The 22,016-nt window shown below is 36.8% G+C and overlaps 12 non-coding genes across 12 annotated transcripts; all 12 read right to left on the reverse strand.

The window, feature by feature from the left end:
- Positions 1-314: 314 nt before the first annotated feature.
- On the reverse strand, positions 315-396 carry TRNAL-UAG (transfer RNA leucine (anticodon UAG)). The gene has a single exon. It is a non-coding gene; the product is annotated as a tRNA-Leu (tRNA).
- Positions 397-1,774: 1,378 nt separating this feature from the next.
- On the reverse strand, positions 1,775-1,856 carry TRNAL-UAG (transfer RNA leucine (anticodon UAG)). Its single transcript has one exon. It is a non-coding gene; the product is annotated as a tRNA-Leu (tRNA).
- A 1,379-nt stretch (positions 1,857-3,235) lies between these two features.
- On the reverse strand, positions 3,236-3,317 carry TRNAL-UAG (transfer RNA leucine (anticodon UAG)). The gene has a single exon. It is a non-coding gene; the product is annotated as a tRNA-Leu (tRNA).
- A 4,296-nt stretch (positions 3,318-7,613) lies between these two features.
- On the reverse strand, positions 7,614-7,695 carry TRNAL-AAG (transfer RNA leucine (anticodon AAG)). Its single transcript has one exon. It is a non-coding gene; the product is annotated as a tRNA-Leu (tRNA).
- A 2,839-nt stretch (positions 7,696-10,534) lies between these two features.
- Positions 10,535-10,616, reverse strand: TRNAL-UAG (transfer RNA leucine (anticodon UAG)). The gene has a single exon. It is a non-coding gene; the product is annotated as a tRNA-Leu (tRNA).
- Positions 10,617-11,994: 1,378 nt separating this feature from the next.
- TRNAL-UAG (transfer RNA leucine (anticodon UAG)) lies at positions 11,995-12,076 on the reverse strand. Its single transcript has one exon. It is a non-coding gene; the product is annotated as a tRNA-Leu (tRNA).
- A 1,378-nt stretch (positions 12,077-13,454) lies between these two features.
- Positions 13,455-13,536, reverse strand: TRNAL-UAG (transfer RNA leucine (anticodon UAG)). Its single transcript has one exon. It is a non-coding gene; the product is annotated as a tRNA-Leu (tRNA).
- Positions 13,537-14,914: 1,378 nt separating this feature from the next.
- On the reverse strand, positions 14,915-14,996 carry TRNAL-UAG (transfer RNA leucine (anticodon UAG)). The gene has a single exon. It is a non-coding gene; the product is annotated as a tRNA-Leu (tRNA).
- A 1,377-nt stretch (positions 14,997-16,373) lies between these two features.
- TRNAL-UAA (transfer RNA leucine (anticodon UAA)) lies at positions 16,374-16,455 on the reverse strand. The gene has a single exon. It is a non-coding gene; the product is annotated as a tRNA-Leu (tRNA).
- Positions 16,456-17,833: 1,378 nt separating this feature from the next.
- On the reverse strand, positions 17,834-17,915 carry TRNAL-UAG (transfer RNA leucine (anticodon UAG)). The gene has a single exon. It is a non-coding gene; the product is annotated as a tRNA-Leu (tRNA).
- A 1,378-nt stretch (positions 17,916-19,293) lies between these two features.
- Positions 19,294-19,375, reverse strand: TRNAL-UAG (transfer RNA leucine (anticodon UAG)). The gene has a single exon. It is a non-coding gene; the product is annotated as a tRNA-Leu (tRNA).
- Positions 19,376-20,752: 1,377 nt separating this feature from the next.
- Positions 20,753-20,834, reverse strand: TRNAL-UAG (transfer RNA leucine (anticodon UAG)). The gene has a single exon. It is a non-coding gene; the product is annotated as a tRNA-Leu (tRNA).
- Between the last annotated feature and the right edge of the window lie 1,182 nt (positions 20,835-22,016).

The following is a 22,016-nucleotide window of genomic DNA, read 5'->3' on the forward strand; positions in this document are numbered from 1 at the left end:
CATAAATGGTTTCCATTCTTCCTTCTTTTCGGGATTGTTACTGATTGTGCAGTGAGAATTTAATTTAGCAAAATCTCCCATCCTTCCTGGACATTTCTTTCCTTTAGAACATCCTACTTTTCATTCCTTTTTCCTGAGTCCTTTAAAAACTGCCTTTCTACAGTCCAATCTTAAAATCTCAGTTTTTGCAGGTTTTCCACCTTGTGTAGTTCAAAAGTATAGAATAAAATTACCGCTGCCTCCTAAATTCTCAACCCCCTTTAATTCCTCAACTGTTTCCTAATTTTTGGTAAAAATTAGATGCAAATAAATAATGGCAGCAGTGGGATTTGAACCCACGCCTCCAAAGAGACTAGAGCCTAAAGCCAGCGCCTTAGACCGCTCGGCCACGCTACCTCTCACAGTTGTTTAAAGTTGTTTATATCAGAAGTTTGCTTTTGATGTAAGTGACAGAAAATATTTTATATAAAATAAGACAAAAATACAAATGTTATTATGCATGAGCAACATTGTTATCAGGGATTTGTTTGTACATTGACTCTGGGGCACCATTTTCCAAAACATATGACTTGTATCCAGATATTTAACTAATCTTTCCTCTGTTGGCTCATACGCTAATTTTTAGATATCACTGAATTAGGTGGTATAGATTACTTGCTATGATCTCCCATATACAGGACACTCAAACATGAAGGATTCCTACACCCCTGCCTGTACGTAACAGACAATCAGAAGCAGCAGCAAGGAAGACATTATACAGCAGTGCAGAGCAATGTAGCTATGAGTTCATCACTAGGGTGACTTACTGGAAAGCATCAGAAGCAGCATGTCTCTTTTAATGTTTGCTAATCACTCTGCTCATCCTGTATTGATAACCCTAAAAAGGCAGCAGGGATATGAGCTAGCAGTTAGACTTCTTTTGACCAAGATTGATTTTGGCAAATTTTGAGAATGGTTGATCATTGATTGAACTGACATATATGTAACATAGATGGTAAATTATGTAATTAATTCTGATGCCTAAAGCTAACATGACCACTCATATGCAGTATTCATACGTATGACTTTTTCACATGTTCCTTTTCTTCTACAGCACAGTGAAGATCACTTGATGTTACATTTGCTTTCTTAGAGAACAGAGAAGCCAAACAGGATTTAAAAGTTCAGTCTTCTCAACATCATTTTTGACCACATTACCCTTTTCATCTTTTAAAAATCCTATAGCATCTTTGGCTTTTCTTTAACTTTTGAATAACTTCCAAAATCCTTTCTTATTGCTTTTGGTCTCTCTTGCAAGCCTCAATTCATTACTAGCTTTAGCTTTTCTAACGCTAGCCCAGCTTTCCCTGCAGACAGCATTATATTCTTCTTTAGATATGAACCCTTCTTTCCATTTGATACTCATTTCTTTTTTCCTTTTTAGCAAGCTTTTAAGTTCAGTATTCAGCCATCCTGGTCTCCATAAATGCTTTCCATTCTTCCTTCTTTTCGGGATTGATACTGATTGTGCAGTGAGAATTTAATTTAGCAAAATCTCCCATCCTTCCTGGACATTTCTTTCCTTTAGAACATCCTACCTTTCCTTCCTTTTTACTGAGTCCATTATAAACTGCATTTCTACAGTCCATTCTTAAAATCTCAGTTTTCGCAGGTTTTCCTCCTTTTGTATTTCAAAATTATAGGATAGCATGATCGCTGCCTCCTAAGTTCTCAATCCCCTTTACTTCCTCAACCTTTTCCTAATTTTTGGTAAAAATTAGATCCAAATAAATAATGGCAGTGGTGGGATTTGAACCCACGCCTCCAGAGAGACTGGAGCCTAAATCCAGCGCCTTAGACCGCTCGGCCACGCTACCTCTTACAGATGTCTAAAGTTGTTTATATCAGAAGTTTGCTTTTGATGTAAGTGACAGAAAATATTTTATATCCAATAAGACAAAAATACAAATGTTATTATGCATGAGCAACATTGTTATCAGGGATTTGTTTGTACATTGACTCTGGGGCACCATTTTCCAAAACATATGACTTGTATCCAGATATTTAACTAATCTTTCCTCTGTTGGCTCATACGCTAATTTTTAGATATCACTGAATTAGGTGGTATAGATTACTTGCTATGATCTCCCATATACAAGACACTCAAACATGAAGGATTCCTACACCCCTGCCTGTACATAACAGATAATCAGAAGCAGCAGCAAGGAAGACATTATACAGCAGTGCAGAGCAATGTAGCTATGAGTTCATCACTAGGGTGACTTACTGGAAAGCATCAGAAGCAGCATGTCTCTTTTAATGTTTGCTAATCCCTCTGCTCATCCTGTATTGATAACCCTAAAAAGGCAGCAGGGATATGAGCTAGCAGTTAGACTTCTTTTGACCAAGATTGATTTTGGCAAATTTTGAGAATGGTTGATCATTGATTGAACTGACATGGATGTAACATAGATGGTAAATTATGTAATTAATTCTGATGCCTAAAGCCAAAATGACCACTCATATGCAGTATTCATACATTTGACTTTTTCACATGTTCCTTTTCTTCTACAGCACAGTGAAGATCACTTGATGTTACATTTGCTTTCTTAGAGAACAGAGAAGCCAAACAGGAATTTAAAAGTTCAGTCTTCTCAACATCATTATTGACCACTTTACCCTTTTCATCTTTTAAAAATCCTATAGCATCTTTGGCTTTTCTTTAACTTTTGACTTAATTCCAAAATCCTTTCTTATTGCTTTTGGTCTCTCTTTCAAGCCCCACTTCATTACTGGCTTTAGCTGTTCTAACGCTAGCCCAGCTTTCCCTGCAGACAGCATTATATTCTTCTTTAGATATGAACCCTTCTTTTCATTTGATACTCATTTCTTTGTTCCTTTTTTGCAAGCTTTTAAGTTCAGTATTCAGCCATCATGGTCTCCATAAATGCTTTCCATTCTTCCTTCTTTTCGGGATTGTTACTGATTGTGCAGTGAGAATTTAATTTAGCAAAATCTCCCATCCTTCCTGGACATTTCTTTCCTTTAGAACATCCTACTTTTCATTCCTTTTTCCTGAGTCCATTAAAAACTGCCTTTCTACAGTCCAATCTTAAAATCTCAGTTTTTGCAGGTTTTCCACCTTTTGTAGTTCAAAAGTATAGAATAAAATTACCGCTGCCTCCAAAATTCTCAACCTCCTTTACTTCCTCAACTGTTTCCTAATTTTTGGTAAAAATTAGATCCAAATAAATAATAGCAGCAGTGGGATTTGAACCCACGCCTCCAGAGAGACTGGAGCCTAAATCCAGCGCCTTGGACCGCTCGGCCGCGCTACCTCTTACAGATGTTTAAAGTTATTTATATCAGAAGTTTGCTTTTGATGTAAGTGACAGAAAATATTTTATATCCAATAAGACAAAAATACAAATGTTATTATGCAACAGCAACGTAGTTATCAGGGATTTCTTTGTACATTGACTCTGGGGCACCATTTTACAAAACATATGACTTGCATACAGATATTTAAATAATCTTTCCTCTGTTGGCTCATCCGCTAATTTTTAGATATCACTGTATTAGGTGCTATAGATTACTTGCTATGATCTCCCATATACAGGACACTCAAACATGAAGGATTCCTACACCCTTGCCTGTACGTAACAGACAATCAGAAGCAGCAGCAAGGAAGACATTATACAGCAGTGCAGAGCAGTGTAGCTATGAATCCATAACTAGGGAACTTACTGGAAAGCAGCAGAAGCAGCGTGGCTCTGTTTATGTTTGCTAATCACTCTGCTCATCCTGTATTGATAACCCTAAAAAGGCAGCAGAAATATGAGCTAGCAGTTAGACGTCTTTTGACCAAGATTGATTTTGGAAAATTTTGAGAATGGTTGATCATTGATTGAACTGACATGGATGTAACATAGATGGTAAATTATGTAATTAATTCTGATGCCTAAAGCCAAAATGACCACTCATATGCAGTATTCATACATATGACTTGTTCACATGTTCCTTTTCTTCTACAGCACAGTGAAGATCACTTGATGTTACATTTGCTTTCTTAGAGAACAGAGAAGCCAAACAGGAATTTAAAAGTTCAGTCTTCTCAACATCATTTTTGACCACATTACCCTTTTCATCTTTTAAAAATCCTATAGCATCTTTGGCTTTTCTTTAACTTTTGACTTAATTCCAAAATCCTTTCTTATTGCTTTTGGTCTCTCTTTCAAGCCCCACTTCATTACTGGCTTTAGCTCTTCTAACGCTAGCCCAGCTTTCCCTGCAGACAGCATTATATTCTTCTTTAAATATGAACCCTTCTTTTCATTTGATATTCATTTCTTTGTTCCTTTTTAGCAAGCTTTTAAGTTCAGTATTCAGCCATCCTGGTCTCTATAAATGCTTTCCATTCTTCCTTCTTTTCGGGATTGTTACTGATTGTGCAGTGAGAATTTAATTTAGCAAAATCTCCCATCCTTCCTGGACATTTCTTTCCTTTAGAATATCCTACTTTTCATTCCTTTTTCCTGAGTCCATTAAAAACTGCCTTTCTACAGTCCAATCTTAAAATCTCAGTTTTTGCGGGTTTTCCACCTTTTGTAGTTCAAAAGTATAGGATAAAATTACTGCTGCCTCCTAAATTCTCAACCTCCTTTACTTCCTCAACTGTTTCCTAATTTTTGGTAAAAATTAGATCCAAATAAATAAGAGCAGCAGCAGAATTTGAACCCACGCCTCCAGAGAGACTGGAGCCTAAATCCAGCACCTTAGACCGCTCGGCCACGCTACCTCTCACAGATGTTTAAAGTTATTTATATCAGAAGTTTGCTTTTGATGTAAGTGACAGAAAATATTTTATATCCAATAAGACAAAAATACAAATGTTATTATGCAACAGCAACGTAGTTATCATGGATTTGTTTGTACATTGACTCTGGGGCACCATTTTACAAAACATATGACTTGTATCCAGATATTTAACTAATCTTTCCTCTGTTGGCTCATCCGCTAATTTTTAGATATCACTGTATTAGGTGCTATAGATTACTTGCTATGATTTCCCATATACAGGACACTCAAACATGAAGGATTCCTACACCCTTGCCTGTACGTAACAGACAATCAGAAGCAGCAGCAAGGAAGACATTATACAGCAGTGCAGAGCAGTGTAGCTATGAATCCATAACTAGGGAACTTACTGGAAAGCAGCAGAAGCAGCATGGCTCTGTTTATGTTTGCTAATCACTCTGCTCATCCTGTATTGATAACCCTAAAAAGGCAGCAGAAATATGAGCTAGCAGTTAGACGTCTTTTGACCAAGATTGATTTTGGAAAATTTTGAGAATGGTTGATCATTGATTGAACTGACATGGATGTAACATAGATGGTAAATTATGTAATTAATTCTGATGCCTAAAGCTAACATGACCACTCATATGCAGTATTCATACGTATGACTTTTTCACATGTTCCTTTATTTCTACAGCACAGTGAAGATCACTTGATGTTACATTTGCTTTCTTAGAGAACAGAGAAGCCAAACAGGAATTTAAAAGTTCAGTCTTCTCAACATCATTTTTGACCACATTACCCTTTTCATCTTTTAAAAATCCTATAGCATCTTTGGCTTTTCTTTAACTTTTGACTTACTTCCAAAATCCTTTCTTATTGCTTTTGGTCTCTCTTGCAAGCCTCAATTCATTACTGGCTTTAGCTTTTCTAACGCTAGCCCAGCTTTCCCTGCAGACAGCATTATATTCTTCTTTAGATATGAACCCTTCTTTCCATTTGATACTCAATTCTTTGTTCCTTTTTAGCAGGCTTTTAAGTTCAGTATTCAGCCATCATGGTCTCAATAAATGCTTTCCATTCTTCCTTCTTTTCGGGATTGATACTGATTGTGCAGTGAGAATTTAATTTAGCAAAATCTCCCATCCTTCCTGGACATTTCTTTCCTTTAGAACATCCTACTTTTCATTCCTTTATCCTGAGTCCATTAAAAACTGCCTTTCTACAGTCCAATCTTAAAATCTCAGTTTTTGCAGATTTTCCACCTATTGTAGTTCAAAAGTATAGGATAAAATTACCGCTGCCTCCTAAATTCTCAACCCCCTTTACTTCCTTAACTGTTTCCTAATTTTTTGTAAAAATTAGATCCAAATAAATAATAGCAGCAGTGGGATTTGAACCCACGCCTCCAGATAGACTGGAGCTTAAATCCAGCGCCTTAGACCGCTCGGCCACGGCACCTCTTACTGTTGTGTAAAGTTATTTATATCAGAAGTTTGCTTTTGATGTAAGTGACAGAAAATATTTTATATCCAATAAGACAAAAATACAAATGTTATTATGCAGCAGCAACGTAGTTATCATGGATTTGTTTGTACATTGACTCTGGGGCACCATTTTCCAAAACATATGACTTGTATCCAGATATTTAACTAATCTTTCCTCTGTTGGCTCATCAGCTAATTTTTAGATATCATTGTATTAGGTGCTATAGAATACTTGCTATGATCTCCCATATACAGGACACTCAAACATGAAGGATTCCTACACCCCTGCCTGTACGTAACAGACAATCAGAAGCAGCAGCAAGGAAGACATTATACAGCAGTGCAGAGCAATGTAGCTATGAATCCATAACTAGAGTGACTTACTGGAAAGCAACAGAAGCAGCATGGCTCTGTTTATGTTTGCTAATCACTCTACTCATCCTGTATTGATAACCCTAAAAAGGCAGCAGAAATATGAGCTAGCAGTTAGACTTCTTTTGACCAAGATTGATTTTGGCAAATTTAGAATGGTTGATCATTGATTGAACTGACATGGATGTAATATAGATGGTAAATTATGTAATTAATTCTGATGCCTAAAGCTAACATGACCACTCATATGCAGTATTCATACGTATGACTTTTTCACATGTTCCTTTTCTTCTACAGCACAGTGAAGATCACTTGATGTTACATTTGCTTTCTTAGAGAACAGAGAAGCCAAACAGGATTTAAAAGTTCAGTCTTCTCAATATCATTTTTGACCACATTACCCTTTTCATCTTTTAATAATCCTATAGCATCTTTGGCTTTTCTTTAACTTTTGACTTACTTCCAAAATCCTTTCTTATTGCTTTTGGTCTCTCTTGCAAGCCTCAATTCATTACTGGCTTTATCTTTTCTAACGCTAGCCCAGCTTTCCCTGCAGACAGCATTATATTCTTCTTTAGATATGAACCCTTCTTTCCATTTGATACTCATTTCTTTGTTACTTTTTAGCAAGCTTTTAAGTTCAGTATTCAGCCATCCTGGTCTCCATAAATGCTTTCCATTCTTCCTTCTTTTCAGGATTGATACTGATTGTGCAGTGAGAATTTAATTTAGCAAAATCTCCCATCCTTCCTGGACATTTCTTTCCTTTAGAACATCCTACCTTTCCTTCCTTTTTACTGAGTCCATTAAAAACTGCCTTTCTACAGTCCATTCTTAAAATCTCAGTTTTCGCAGGTTTTCCTCCATTTGTATTTCAAAATTATAGGATAGCATGATCGCTGCCTCCTAAGTTCTCAATCCCCTTTACTTCCTCAACCTTTTCCTAATTTTTGGTAAAAATTAGATCCAAATAAATAACGGCAGCGGTGGGATTTGAACCCACGCCTCCAGAGAGACTGGAGCCTTAATCCAGCGCCTTATACCGCTCGGCCACGCTACCTCTTACAGATGTTTAAAGTTGTTTATATCAGAAGTTTGCTTTTGATGTAAGTGACAGAAAATATTTTATATCCAATAAGACAAAAATACAAATGTTATTATGCATGAGCAACATTGTTATCAGGGATTTGTTTGTACATTGACTCTGGGGCACCATTTTCCAAAACATATGACTTGTATCCAGATATTTAACTAATCTTTCCTCTGTTGGCTCATACGCTAATTTTTAGATATCACTGAATTAGGTGGTATAGATTACTTGCTATGATCTCCCATATACAGGACACTCAAACATGAAGGATTCCTACACCCCTGCCTGTACGTAACAGATAATCAGAAGCAGCAGCAAGGAAGACATTATACAGCAGTGCAGAGCAATGTAGCTATGAGTTCATCACTAGGGTGACTTACTGGAAAGCATCAGAAGCAGCATGTCTCTTTTAATGTTTGCTAATCTCTCTGCTCATCCTGTATAGATAACCCTAAAAAGGCAGCAGGGATATGAGCTAGCAGTTAGACTTCTTTTGACCAAGATTGATTTTGGCAAATTTTGAGAATGGTTGATCATTGATTGAACTGACATGGATGTAACATAGATGGTAAATTATGTAATTAATTCTGATGCCTAAAGCTAACATGACCACTCATATGCAGTATTCATACATATGACTTGTTCACATGTTCCTTTTCTTCTACAGCACAGTGAAGATCACTTGATGTTACATTTGCTTTCTTAGAGAACAGAGAAGCGAAACAGGAATTTAAAAGTTCAGTCTTCTCAACATCATTATTGACCACTTTACAATTTTCATCCTTTAAAAATCCTATAGCATCTTTGGCTTTTCTTTAACTTTTGACTAAATTCCAAAATCCTTTCTTATTGCTTTTGGTCTCTCTTTCAAGCCCCACTTCATTACTGGCTTTAGCTGTTCTAACGCTAGCCCAGCTATCCCTGCTGACAGCATTATATTCTTCTTTAGATATGAACCCTTCTTTTCATTTGATACTCATTTCTTTGTTCCTTTTTAGCAAGCTTTTAAGTTCAGTATTCAGCCATCCTGGTCTCCATAAATGGTTTCCATTCTTCCTTCTTTTCGGGATTGTTACTGATTGTGCAGTGAGAATTTAATTTAGCAAAATCTCCCATCCTTCCTGGACATTTCTTTCCTTTAGAACATCCTACTTTTCATTCCTTTTTCCTGAGTCCTTTAAAAACTGCCTTTCTACAGTCCAATCTTAAAATCTCAGTTTTTGCAGGTTTTCCACCTTGTGTAGTTCAAAAGTATAGAATAAAATTACCGCTGCCTCCTAAATTCTCAACCCCCTTTAATTCCTCAACTGTTTCCTAATTTTTGATAAAAATTAGATGCAAATAAATAATGGCAGCAGTGGGATTTGAACCAACGCCTCCAAAGAGACTAGAGCCTAAAGCCAGCGCCTTAGACCGCTCGGCCACGCTACCTCTCACAGTTGTTTAAAGTTGTTTATATCAGAAGTTTGCTTTTGATGTAAGTGACAGAAAATATTTTATATAAAATAAGACAAAAATACAAATGTTATTATGCATGAGCAACATTGTTATCAGGGATTTGTTTGTACATTGACTCTGGGGCACCATTTTACAAAACATATGACTTGTATCCAGATATTTAACTAATCTTTCCTCTGTTGGCTCATACGCTAATTTTTAGATATCACTGAATTAGGTGGTATAGATTACTTGCTATGATCTCCCATATACAGGACACTCAAACATGAAGGATTCCTACACCCCTGCCTGTACGTAACAGACAATCAGAAGCAGCAGCAAGGAAGACATTATACAGCAGTGCAGAGCAATGTAGCTATGAGTTCATCACTAGGGTGACTTACTGGAAAGCATCAGAAGCAGCATGTCTCTTTTAATGTTTGCTAATCTCTCTGCTCATCCTGTATTGATAGCCCTAAAAAGGCAGCAGGGATATGAGCTAGCAGTTAGACTTCTTTTGACCAACATTGATTTTGGCAAATTTTGAGAATGGTTGATCATTGATTGAACTGACATGGATGTAACATAGATGGTAAATTATGTAATTAATTCTGATGCCTAAAGCCAAAATGACCACTCATATGCAGTATTCATACATATGACTTGTTCACATGTTCCTTTTCTTCTACAGCACAGTGAAGATCACTTGATGTTACATTTGCTTTCTTAGAGAACAGAGAAGCCAAACAGGAATTTAAAAGTTCAGTCTTCTCAACATCATTTTTGACCACATTACCCTTTTCATCTTTTAAAAATCCTATAGCATCTTTGGCTTTTCTTTAACTTTTGACTTACTTCCAAAATCCTTTCTTATTGCTTTTGGTCTCTCTTGCAAGCCTCAATTCAATACTGGCTTTAGCTTTTCTAACGCTAGCCCAGCTTTCCCTGCAGACAGCATTATATTCTTCTTTAGATATGAACCCTTCTTTCCATTTGATACTCATTTCTTTGTTCCTTTTTAGCAAGCTTTTAAGTTCAGTATTCAGCCATCCTGGTCTCCATAAATGCTTTCCATTCTTCCTTCTTTCGGGATTGATACTGATTGTGCAGTGAGAATTTAATTTTGCAAAATCTCCCATCCTTCCTGGACATTTCTTTCCTTTAGAACATCCTACCTTTCCTTCCTTTTTACTGAGTCCATTAAAAACTGCCTTTCTACAGTCCATTCTTAAAATCTCAGTTTTCGCAGGTTTTCCTCCTTTTGTATTTCAAAATTATAGGATAGCATGATCGCTGCCTCCTAAGTTCTCAATCCCCTTTACTTCCTCAACCGTTTCCTAATTTTTGGTAAAAATTTGATCCAAATAAAAAATGGCAGCGGTGGGATTTGAACCCACGCCTTGAGAGAGACTGGAGCCTAACTCCAGCGCCTTAGACCGCTCGGCCACGCTACCTCTTACAGATGTTTAAAGTTGTTTATATCAGAAGTTTGCTTTTGATGTAAGTGACAGAAAATATTTTATATCCAATAAGACAAAAATACAAATGTTATTATGCATGAGCAACATTGTTATCAGGGATTTGTTTGTACATTGACTCTGGGGCACCATTTTTCAAAACATATGACTTGTATCCAGATATTTAACTAATCTTTCCTCTGTTGGCTCATACGCTAATTTTTAGATATCACTGAATTAGGTGGTATAGATTACTTGCTATGATCTCCCATATACAGGACACTCAAACATGAAGGATTCCTACACCCCTGCCTGTACGTAACAGACAATCATAAGCAGCAGCAAGGAAGACATTATACAGCAGTGCAGAGCAATGTAGCTATGAGTTCATCACTAGGGTGACTTACTGGAAAGCATCAGAAGCAGCATGTCTCTTTTAATGTTTGCTAATCCCTCTGCTCATCCTGTATTGATAACCCTAAAAAGGCAGCAGGGATATGAGCTAGCAGTTAGACTTCTTTTGACCAAGATTGATTTTGGCAAATTTTGAGAATGGTTGATCATTGATTGAACTGACATGGATGTAACATAGATGGTAAATTATGTAATTAATTCTGATGCCTAAAGCTAACATGACCACTCATATGCAGTATTCATACGTATGACTTTTTCACATGTTCCTTTTCTTCTACAGCACAGTGAAGATCACTTGATGTTACATTTGCTTTCTTAGAGAACAGAGAAGCCAAACAGGATTTAAAAGTTCAGTCTTCTCAACATCATTTTTGACCACATTACCCTTTTCATCTTTTAAAAATACTATAGCATCTTTGGCTTTTCTTTAACTTTTGAATAACTTCCAAAATCATTTCTTATTGCTTTTGGTCTCTCTTGCAAGCCTCAATTCATTACTGGCTTTAGCTTTTCTAACGCTAGCCCAGCTTTCCCTGCAGACAGCATTATATTCTTCTTTAGATATGAACCCTTCTTTCCATTTGATACTCATTTCTTTTTTCCTTTTTAGCAAGCTTTTAAGTTCAGTATTCAGCCATCCTGGTCTCCATAAATGCTTTCCATTCTTCCTTCTTTTCGGGATTGATACTGATTGTGCAGTGACAATTTAATTTAGCAAAATCTCCCATCCTTCCTGGACATTTCTTTCCTTTAGAACATCCTACCTTTCCTTCCTTTTTACTGAGTCCATTATAAACTGCCTTTCTACAGTCCATTCTTAAAATCTCAGTTTTCGCAGGTTTTCCTCCTTTTGTATTTCAAAATTATAGGATAGCATGATCGCTGCCTCCTAAGTTCTCAATCCCCTTTACTTCCTCAACCTTTTCCTAATTTTTGGTAAAAATTAGATCCAAATAAATAATGGCAGCGGTGGGATTTGAACCCACGCCTCCAGAGAGACTGGAGGCTAAATCCAGCGCCTTAGACCGCTCGGCCACGCTACCTCTTACCGATGTTTAAAGTTGTTTATATCAGAAGTTTGCTTTTGATGTAAGTGACAGAAAATATTTTATATAAAATAAGTCAAAAATACAAATGTTATTATGCATGAGCAACATTGTTATCAGGGATTTGTTTGTACATTGACTCTGGGGCACCATTTTACAAAACATATGACTTGTATCCAGATATTTAACTAATCTTTCCTCTGTTGGCTCATACGCTAATTTTTAGATATCACTGAATTAGGTGGTATAGATTACTTGCTATGATCTCCCATATACAAGACACTCAAACATGAAGGATTCCTACACCCCTGCCTGTACGTAACAGATAATCAGAAGCAGCAGCAAGGAAGACATTATACAGCAGTGCAGAGCAATGTAGCTATGAGTTCATCACTAGGGTGACTTACTGGAAAGCATCAGAAGCAGCATGTCTCTTTTAATGTTTGCTAATCTCTCTGCTCATCCTGTATTGATAGCCCTAAAAAGGCAGCAGGGATATGAGCTAGCAGTTAGACTTCTTTTGACCAACATTGATTTTGGCAAATTTTGAGAATGGTTGATCATTGATTGAACTGACATGGATGTAACATAGATGGTAAATTATGTAATTAATTCTGATGCCTAAAGCCAAAATGACCACTCATATGCAGTATTCATACATATGACTTGTTCACATGTTCCTTTTCTTCTACAGCACAGTGAAGATCACTTGATGTTACATTTGCTTTCTTAGAGAACAGAGAAGCCAAACAGGAATTTAAAAGTTCAGTCTTCTCAACATCATTTTTGACCACATTACCCTTTTCATCTTTTAAAAATCCTATAGCATCTTTGGCTTTTCTTTAACTTTTGACTTACTTCCAAAATCCTTTCTTATTGCTTTTGGTCTCTCTTGCAAGCCTCAATTCAATACTGGCTTTAGCTTTTCTAACGCTAGCCCAGCTTTCCCTGCAGACAGCATTATATTCTTCTTTAGATATGAACCCTTCTTTCCATTTGATACTCATTTCTTTGTTCCTTTTTAGCAAGCTTTTAAGTTCAGTATTCAGCCATCCTGGTCTCCATAAATGCTTTCCATTCTTCCTTCTTTCGGGATTGATACTGATTGTGCAGTGAGAATTTAATTTTGCAAAATCTCCCATCCTTCCTGGACATTTCTTTCCTTTAGAACATCCTACCTTTCCTTCCTTTTTACTGAGTCCATTAAAAACTGCCTTTCTACAGTCCATTCTTAAAATCTCAGTTTTCGCAGGTTTTCCTCCTTTTGTATTTCAAAATTATAGGATAGCATGATCGCTGCCTCCTAAGTTCTCAATCCCCTTTACTTCCTCAACCGTTTCCTAATTTTTGGTAAAAATTTGATCCAAATAAAAAATGGCAGCGGTGGGATTTGAACCCACGCCTTGAGAGAGACTGGAGCCTAACTCCAGCGCCTTAGACCGCTCGGCCACGCTACCTCTTACAGATGTTTAAAGTTGTTTATATCAGAAGTTTGCTTTTGATGTAAGTGACAGAAAATATTTTATATCCAATAAGACAAAAATACAAATGTTATTATGCATGAGCAACATTGTTATCAGGGATTTGTTTGTACATTGACTCTGGGGCACCATTTTTCAAAACATATGACTTGTATCCAGATATTTAACTAATCTTTCCTCTGTTGGCTCATACGCTAATTTTTAGATATCACTGAATTAGGTGGTATAGATTACTTGCTATGATCTCCCATATACAGGACACTCAAACATGAAGGATTCCTACACCCCTGCCTGTACGTAACAGACAATCATAAGCAGCAGCAAGGAAGACATTATACAGCAGTGCAGAGCAATGTAGCTATGAGTTCATCACTAGGGTGACTTACTGGAAAGCATCAGAAGCAGCATGTCTCTTTTAATGTTTGCTAATCCCTCTGCTCATCCTGTATTGATAACCCTAAAAAGGCAGCAGGGATATGAGCTAGCAGTTAGACTTCTTTTGACCAAGATTGATTTTGGCAAATTTTGAGAATGGTTGATCATTGATTGAACTGACATGGATGTAACATAGATGGTAAATTATGTAATTAATTCTGATGCCTAAAGCTAACATGACCACTCATATGCAGTATTCATACGTACGACTTTTTCACATGTTCCTTTTCTTCTACAGCACAGTGAAGATCACTTGATGTTACATTTGCTTTCTTAGAGAACAGAGAAGCCAAACAGGATTTAAAAGTTCAGTCTTCTCAACATCATTTTTGACCACATTACCCTTTTCATCTTTTAAAAATACTATAGCATCTTTGGCTTTTCTTTAACTTTTGAATAACTTCCAAAATCCTTTCTTATTGCTTTTGGTCTCTCTTGCAAGCCTCAATTCATTACTGGCTTTAGCTTTTCTAACGCTAGCCCAGCTTTCCCTGCAGACAGCATTATATTCTTCATTAGATATGAACCCTTCTTTCCATTTGATACTCATTTCTTTTTTCCTTTTTAGCAAGCTTTTAAGTTCAGTATTCAGCCATCCTGGTCTCCATAAATGCTTTCCATTCTTCCTTCTTTTCGGGATTGATACTGATTGTGCAGTGACAATTTAATTTAGCAAAATCTCCCATCCTTCCTGGACATTTCTTTCCTTTAGAACATCCTACCTTTCCTTCCTTTTTATTGAGTCCATTATAAACTGCCTTTCTACAGTCCATTCTTAAAATCTCAGTTTTCGCAGGTTTTCCTCCTTTTGTATTTCAAAATTATAGGATAGCATGATCTCTGCCTCCTAAGTTCTCAATCCCCTTTACTTCCTCAACCTTTTCCTAATTTTTGGTAAAAATTAGATCCAAATAAATAATGGCAGCGGTGGGATTTGAACCCACGCCTCCAGAGAGACTGGAGCCTAAATCCAGCGCCTTAGACTGCTCGGCCACGCTACCTCTTACAGATGTTTAAAGTTGTTTATATCAGAAGTTTGCTTTTGATGTAAGTGACAGAAAATATTTAATATAAAATAAGACAAAAATACAAATGTTATTATGCATGAGCAACATTGTTATCAGGGATTTGTTTGTACATTGACTCTGGGGCACCATTTTCCAAAACATATGACTTGTATCCAGATATTTAACTAATCTTTCCTCTGTTGGCTCATACGCTAATTTTTAGATATCACTGAATTAGGTGGTATAGATTACTTGCTATGATCTCCCATATACAAGACACTCAAACATGAAGGATTCCTACACCCCTGCCTGTACATAACAGATAATCAGAAGCAGCAGCAAGGAAGACATTATACAGCAGTGCAGAGCAATGTAGCTATGAGTTCATCACTAGGGTGACTTACTGGAAAGCATCAGAAGCAGCATGTCTCTTTTAATGTTTGCTAATCTCTCTGCTCATCCTGTATTGATAACCCTAAAAAGGCAGCAGGGATATGAGCTAGCAGTTAGACTTCTTTTGACCAACATTGATTTTGGCAAATTTTGAGAATGGTTGATCATTGATTGAACTGACATGGATGTAACATAGATGGTAAATTATGTAATTAATTCTGATGCCTAAAGCCAAAATGACCACTCATATGCAGTATTCATACATATGACTTGTTCACATGTTCCTTTTCTTCTACAGCACAGTGAAGATCACTTGATGTTACATTTGCTTTCTTAGAGAACAGAGAAGCCAAACAGGATTTAAAAGTTCAGTCTTCTCAACATCATTTTTGACCACATTACCCTTTTCATCTTTTAAAAATCCTATAGCATCTTTGGCTATTCTTTAACTTTTGACTTACTTACAAAATCCTTTCTTATTGCTTTTGGTCTCTCTTGCAAGCCTCAATTCATTACTGGCTTTAGCTTTTCTAACGCTAGCCCAGCTTTCCCTGCAGACAGCATTATATTCTTCTTTAGATATGAACCCTTCTTTCCATTTGATACTCATTTCTTTGTTCCTTTTTAGCAAGCTTTTAAGTTCAGTATTCAGCCATCCTGGTCTCCATAAATGCTTTCCATTCTTCCTTCTTTCGGGATTGATACTGATTGTGCAGTGAGAATTTAATTTTGCAAAATCTCCCATCCTTCCTGGACATTTCTTTCCTTTAGAACATCCTACCTTTCCTTCCTTTTTACTGAGTCAATTAAAAACTGCCTTTCTACAGTCCATTCTTAAAATCTCAGTTTTCGCAGGTTTTCCTCCTTTTGTATTTCAAAATTATAGGATAGCATGATCGCTGCCTCCTAAGTTCTCAATCCCCTTTACTTCCTCAACCGTTTCCTAATTTTTGGTAAAAATTAGATCCAAATAAATAATGGCAGTGGTGGGATTTGAACCCACGCCTCCAGAGAGACTGGAGCTTAAATCCAGCGCCTTAGACCGCTCGGCCACGCTACCTCTTACAGATGTTTAAAGTTGTTTATATCAGAAGTTTGCTTTTGATGTAAGTGACAGAAAATATTTTATATCCAGTAGGACAAAAATACAAATGTTATTATGCATGAGCAACATTGTTATCAGGGATTTGTTTGTACATTGACTCTGGGGCACCATTTTCCAAAACATATGACTTGTATCCAGATATTTAACTAATCTTTCCTCTGTTGGCTCCTACGCTAATTTTTAGATATCACTGAATTAGGTGGTATAGATTACTTGCTATGATCTCCCATATACAGGACACTCAAACAAGAAGGATTACTACACCCCTGCCTGTACGTAACAGACAATCAGAAGCAGCAGCAAGGAAGACATTATACAGCAGTGCAGAGCAATGTAGCTATGAGTTCATCACTAGGGTGACTTACTGGAAAGCATCAGAAGCAGCATGTCTCTTTTAATGTTTGCTAATCCCTCTGCTCATCCTGTATTGATAACCCTAAAAAGGCAGCAGGGATATGAGCTAGCAGTTAGACTTCTTTTGACCAAGATTGATTTTGGCAAATTTTGAGAATGGTTGATCATTGATTGAACTGACATGGATGTAACATAGATGGTAAATTATGTAATTAATTCTGATGCCTAAAGCTAACATGACCACTCATATGCAGTATTCATACGTATGACTTTTTCACATGTTCCTTTTCTTCTACAGCACAGTGAAGATCACTTGATGTTACATTTGCTTTCTTAGAGAACAGAGAAGCCAAACAGGATTTAAAAGTTCAGTCTTCTCAACATCATTTTTGACCACATTACCCTTTTCATCTTTTAAAAATACTATAGCATCTTTGGCTTTTCTTTAACTTTTGACTTACTTCCAAAATCCTTTCTTATTGCTTTTAGTCTCTCTTGCAAGCCTCAATTCATTACTGGCTTTAGCTTTTCTAACGCTAGCCCAGCTTTCCCTTCAGACAGCATTATATTCTTCTTTAGATATGAACCCTTCTTTCCATTTGATACTCATTTCTTTTTTCCTTTTTAGCAAGCTTTTAAGTTCAGTATTCAGCCATCCTGGTCTCCATAAATGCTTTCCATTCTTCCTTCTTTTCGGGATTGATACTGATTGTGCAGTGACAATTTAATTTAGCAAAATCTCCCATCCTTCCTGGACATTTCTTTCCTTTAGAACATCCTACCTTTCCTTCCTTTTTACTGAGTCCATTATAAACTGCCTTTCTACAGTCCATTCTTAAAATCTCAGTCTTCGCAGGTTTTCCTCCTTTTGTATTTCAAAATTATAGGATAGCATGATCGCTGCCTCCTAAGTTCTCAATCCCCTATACTTCCTCAACCGTTTCCTAATTTTTGGTAAAAATTAGATCCAAATAAATAATGGCAGTGGTGGGATTTGAACCCACGCCTCCAGAGAGACTGGAGCCTAAATCCAGCGCCTTAGACCGCTCGGCCACGCTACCTCTTACAGATGTTTAAAGTTGTTTATATCAGAAGTTTGCTTTTGATGTAAGTGACAGAAAATATTTTATATCCAGTAAGACAAAAATACAAATGTTATTATGCATGAGCAACATTGTTATCAGGGATTTGTTTGTACATTGACTCTGGGGCACCATTTTCCAAAACATATGACTTGTATCCAGATATTTAACTAATCTTTCCTCTGTTGGCTCCTACGCTAATTTTTAGATATCACTGAATTAGGTGGTATAGATTACTTGCTATGATCTCCCATATACAGGACACTCAAACAAGAAGGATTACTACACCCCTGCCTGTACGTAACAGACAATCAGAAGCAGCAGCAAGGAAGACATTATACAGCAGTGCAGAGCAATGTAGCTATGAGTTCATCACTAGGGTGACTTACTGGAAAGCATCAGAAGCAGCATGTCTCTTTTAATGTTTGCTAATCCCTCTGCTCATCCTGTATTGATAACCCTAAAAAGGCAGCAGGGATATGAGCTAGCAGTTAGACTTCTTTTGACCAAGATTGATTTTGGCAAATTTTGAGAATGGTTGATCATTGATTGAACTGACATGGATGTAACATAGATGGTAAATTATGTAATTAATTCTGATGCCTAAAGCTAACATGACCACTCATATGCAGTATTCATACGTATGACTTTTTCACATGTTCCTTTTCTTCTACAGCACAGTGAAGATCACTTGATGTTACATTTGCTTTCTTAGAGAACAGAGAAGCCAAACAGGATTTAAAAGTTCAGTCTTCTCAACATCATTTTTGACCACATTACCCTTTTCATCTTTTAAAAATACTATAGCATCTTTGGCTTTTCTTTAACTTTTGAATAACTTCCAAAATCCTTTCTTATTGCTTTTGGTCTCTCTTGCAAGCCTCAATTCATTACTGGCTTTAGCTTTTCTAACGCTAGCCCAGCTTTCCCTGCAGACAGCATTATATTCTTCATTAGATATGAACCCTTCTTTCCATTTGATACTCATTTCTTTTTTCCTTTTTAGCAAGCTTTTAAGTTCAGTATTCAGCCATCCTGGTCTCCATAAATGCTTTCCATTCTTCCTTCTTTTCGGGATTGATACTGATTGTGCAGTGACAATTTAATTTAGCAAAATCTCCCATCCTTCCTGGACATTTCTTTCCTTTAGAACATCCTACCTTTCCTTCCTTTTTATTGAGTCCATTATAAACTGCCTTTCTACAGTCCATTCTTAAAATCTCAGTTTTCGCAGGTTTTCCTCCTTTTGTATTTCAAAATTATAGGATAGCATGATCTCTGCCTCCTAAGTTCTCAATCCCCTTTACTTCCTCAACCTTTTCCTAATTTTTGGTAAAAATTAGATCCAAATAAATAATGGCAGCGGTGGGATTTGAACCCACGCCTCCAGAGAGACTGGAGCCTAAATCCAGCGCCTTAGACTGCTCGGCCACGCTACCTCTTACAGATGTTTAAAGTTGTTTATATCAGAAGTTTGCTTTTGATGTAAGTGACAGAAAATATTTAATATAAAATAAGACAAAAATACAAATGTTATTATGCATGAGCAACATTGTTATCAGGGATTTGTTTGTACATTGACTCTGGGGCACCATTTTCCAAAACATATGACTTGTATCCAGATATTTAACTAATCTTTCCTCTGTTGGCTCATACGCTAATTTTTAGATATCACTGAATTAGGTGGTATAGATTACTTGCTATGATCTCCCATATACAAGACACTCAAACATGAAGGATTCCTACACCCCTGCCTGTACATAACAGATAATCAGAAGCAGCAGCAAGGAAGACATTATACAGCAGTGCAGAGCAATGTAGCTATGAGTTCATCACTAGGGTGACTTACTGGAAAGCATCAGAAGCAGCATGTCTCTTTTAATGTTTGCTAATCTCTCTGCTCATCCTGTATTGATAACCCTAAAAAGGCAGCAGGGATATGAGCTAGCAGTTAGACTTCTTTTGACCAACATTGATTTTGGCAAATTTTGAGAATGGTTGATCATTGATTGAACTGACATGGATGTAACATAGATGGTAAATTATGTAATTAATTCTGATGCCTAAAGCCAAAATGACCACTCATATGCAGTATTCATACATATGACTTGTTCACATGTTCCTTTTCTTCTACAGCACAGTGAAGATCACTTGATGTTACATTTGCTTTCTTAGAGAACAGAGAAGCCAAACAGGATTTAAAAGTTCAGTCTTCTCAACATCATTTTTGACCACATTACCCTTTTCATCTTTTAAAAATCCTATAGCATCTTTGGCTATTCTTTAACTTTTGACTTACTTACAAAATCCTTTCTTATTGCTTTTGGTCTCTCTTGCAAGCCTCAATTCATTACTGGCTTTAGCTTTTCTAACGCTAGCCCAGCTTTCCCTGCAGACAGCATTATATTCTTCTTTAGATATGAACCCTTCTTTCCATTTGATACTCATTTCTTTGTTCCTTTTTAGCAAGCTGTTAAGTTCAGTATTCAGCCATCCTGGTCTCCATAAATGCTTTCCATTCTTCCTTCTTTCGGGATTGATACTGATTGTGCAGTGAGAATTTAATTTTGCAAAATCTCCCATCCTTCCTGGACATTTCTTTCCTTTAGAACATCCTACCTTTCCTTCCTTTTTACTGAGTCAATTAAAAACTGCCTTTCTACAGTCCATTCTTAAAATCTCAGTTTTCGCAGGTTTTCCTCCTTTTGTATTTCAAAATTATAGGATAGCATGATCGCTGCCTCCTAAGTTCTCAATCCCCTTTACTTCCTCAACCGCTTCCTAATTTTTGGTAAAAATTAGATCCAAATAAATAATGGCAGTGGTGGGATTTGAACCCACGCCTCCAGAGAGACTGGAGCCTAAATCCAGCGCCTTAGACCGCTCGGCCACACTGCCTCTTACAGATGTTTAAAGTTGTTTATATCAGAAGTTTGCTTTTGATGTAAGTGACAGAAAATATTTTATATCCAGTAAGACAAAAATACAAATGTTATTATGCATGAGCAACATTGTTATCAGGGATTTGTTTGTACATTGACTCTGGGGCACCATTTTCCAAAACATATGACTTGTATCCAGATATTTAACTAATCTTTCCTCTGTTGGCTCCTACGCTAATTTTTAGATATCACTGAATTAGGTGGTATAGATTACTTGCTATGATCTCCCATATACAGGACACTCAAACAAGAAGGATTACTACACCCCTGCCTGTACGTAACAGACAATCAGAAGCAGCAGCAAGGAAGACAATATACAGCAGTGCAGAGCAATGTAGCTATGAGTTCATCACTAGGGTGACTTACTGGAAAGCATCAGAAGCAGCATGTCTCTTTTAATGTTTGCTAATCCCTCTGCTCATCCTGTATTGATAACCCTAAAAAGGCAGCAGGGATATGAGCTAGCAGTTAGACTTCTTTTGACCAAGATTGATTTTGGCAAATTTTGAGAATGGTTGATCATTGATTGAACTGACATGGATGTAACATAGATGGTAAATTATGTAATTAATTCTGATGCCTAAAGCTAACATGACCACTCATATGCAGTATTCATACGTATGACTTTTTCACATGTTCCTTTTCTTCTACAGCACAGTGAAGATCACTTGATGTTACATTTGCTTTCTTAGAGAACAGAGAAGCCAAACAGGATTTAAAAGTTCAGTCTTCTCAACATCATTTTTGACCACATTACCCTTTTCATCTTTTAAAAATACTATAGCATCTTTGGCTTTTCTTTAACTTTTGACTTACTTCCAAAATCCTTTCTTATTGCTTTTAGTCTCTCTTGCAAGCCTCAATTCATTACTGGCTTTAGCTTTTCTAACGCTAGCCCAGCTTTCCCTTCAGACAGCATTATATTCTTCTTTAGATATGAACCCTTCTTTCCATTTGATACTCATTTCTTTTTTCCTTTTTAGCAAGCTTTTAAGTTCAGTATTCAGCCATCCTGGTCTCCATAAATGCTTTCCATTCTTCCTTCTTTTCGGGATTGATACTGATTGTGCAGTGACAATTTAATTTAGCAAAATCTCCCATCCTTCCTGGACATTTCTTTCCTTTAGAACATCCTACC

The sequence above is a fragment of the Phyllobates terribilis genome, unplaced genomic scaffold (assembly GCF_046119375.1).
Source record: "Phyllobates terribilis strain yellow unplaced genomic scaffold, ASM4611937v1 Scaffold_11__3_contigs__length_659146591, whole genome shotgun sequence".
NCBI classification, from domain to species: domain Eukaryota; kingdom Metazoa; phylum Chordata; class Amphibia; order Anura; family Dendrobatidae; genus Phyllobates; species Phyllobates terribilis.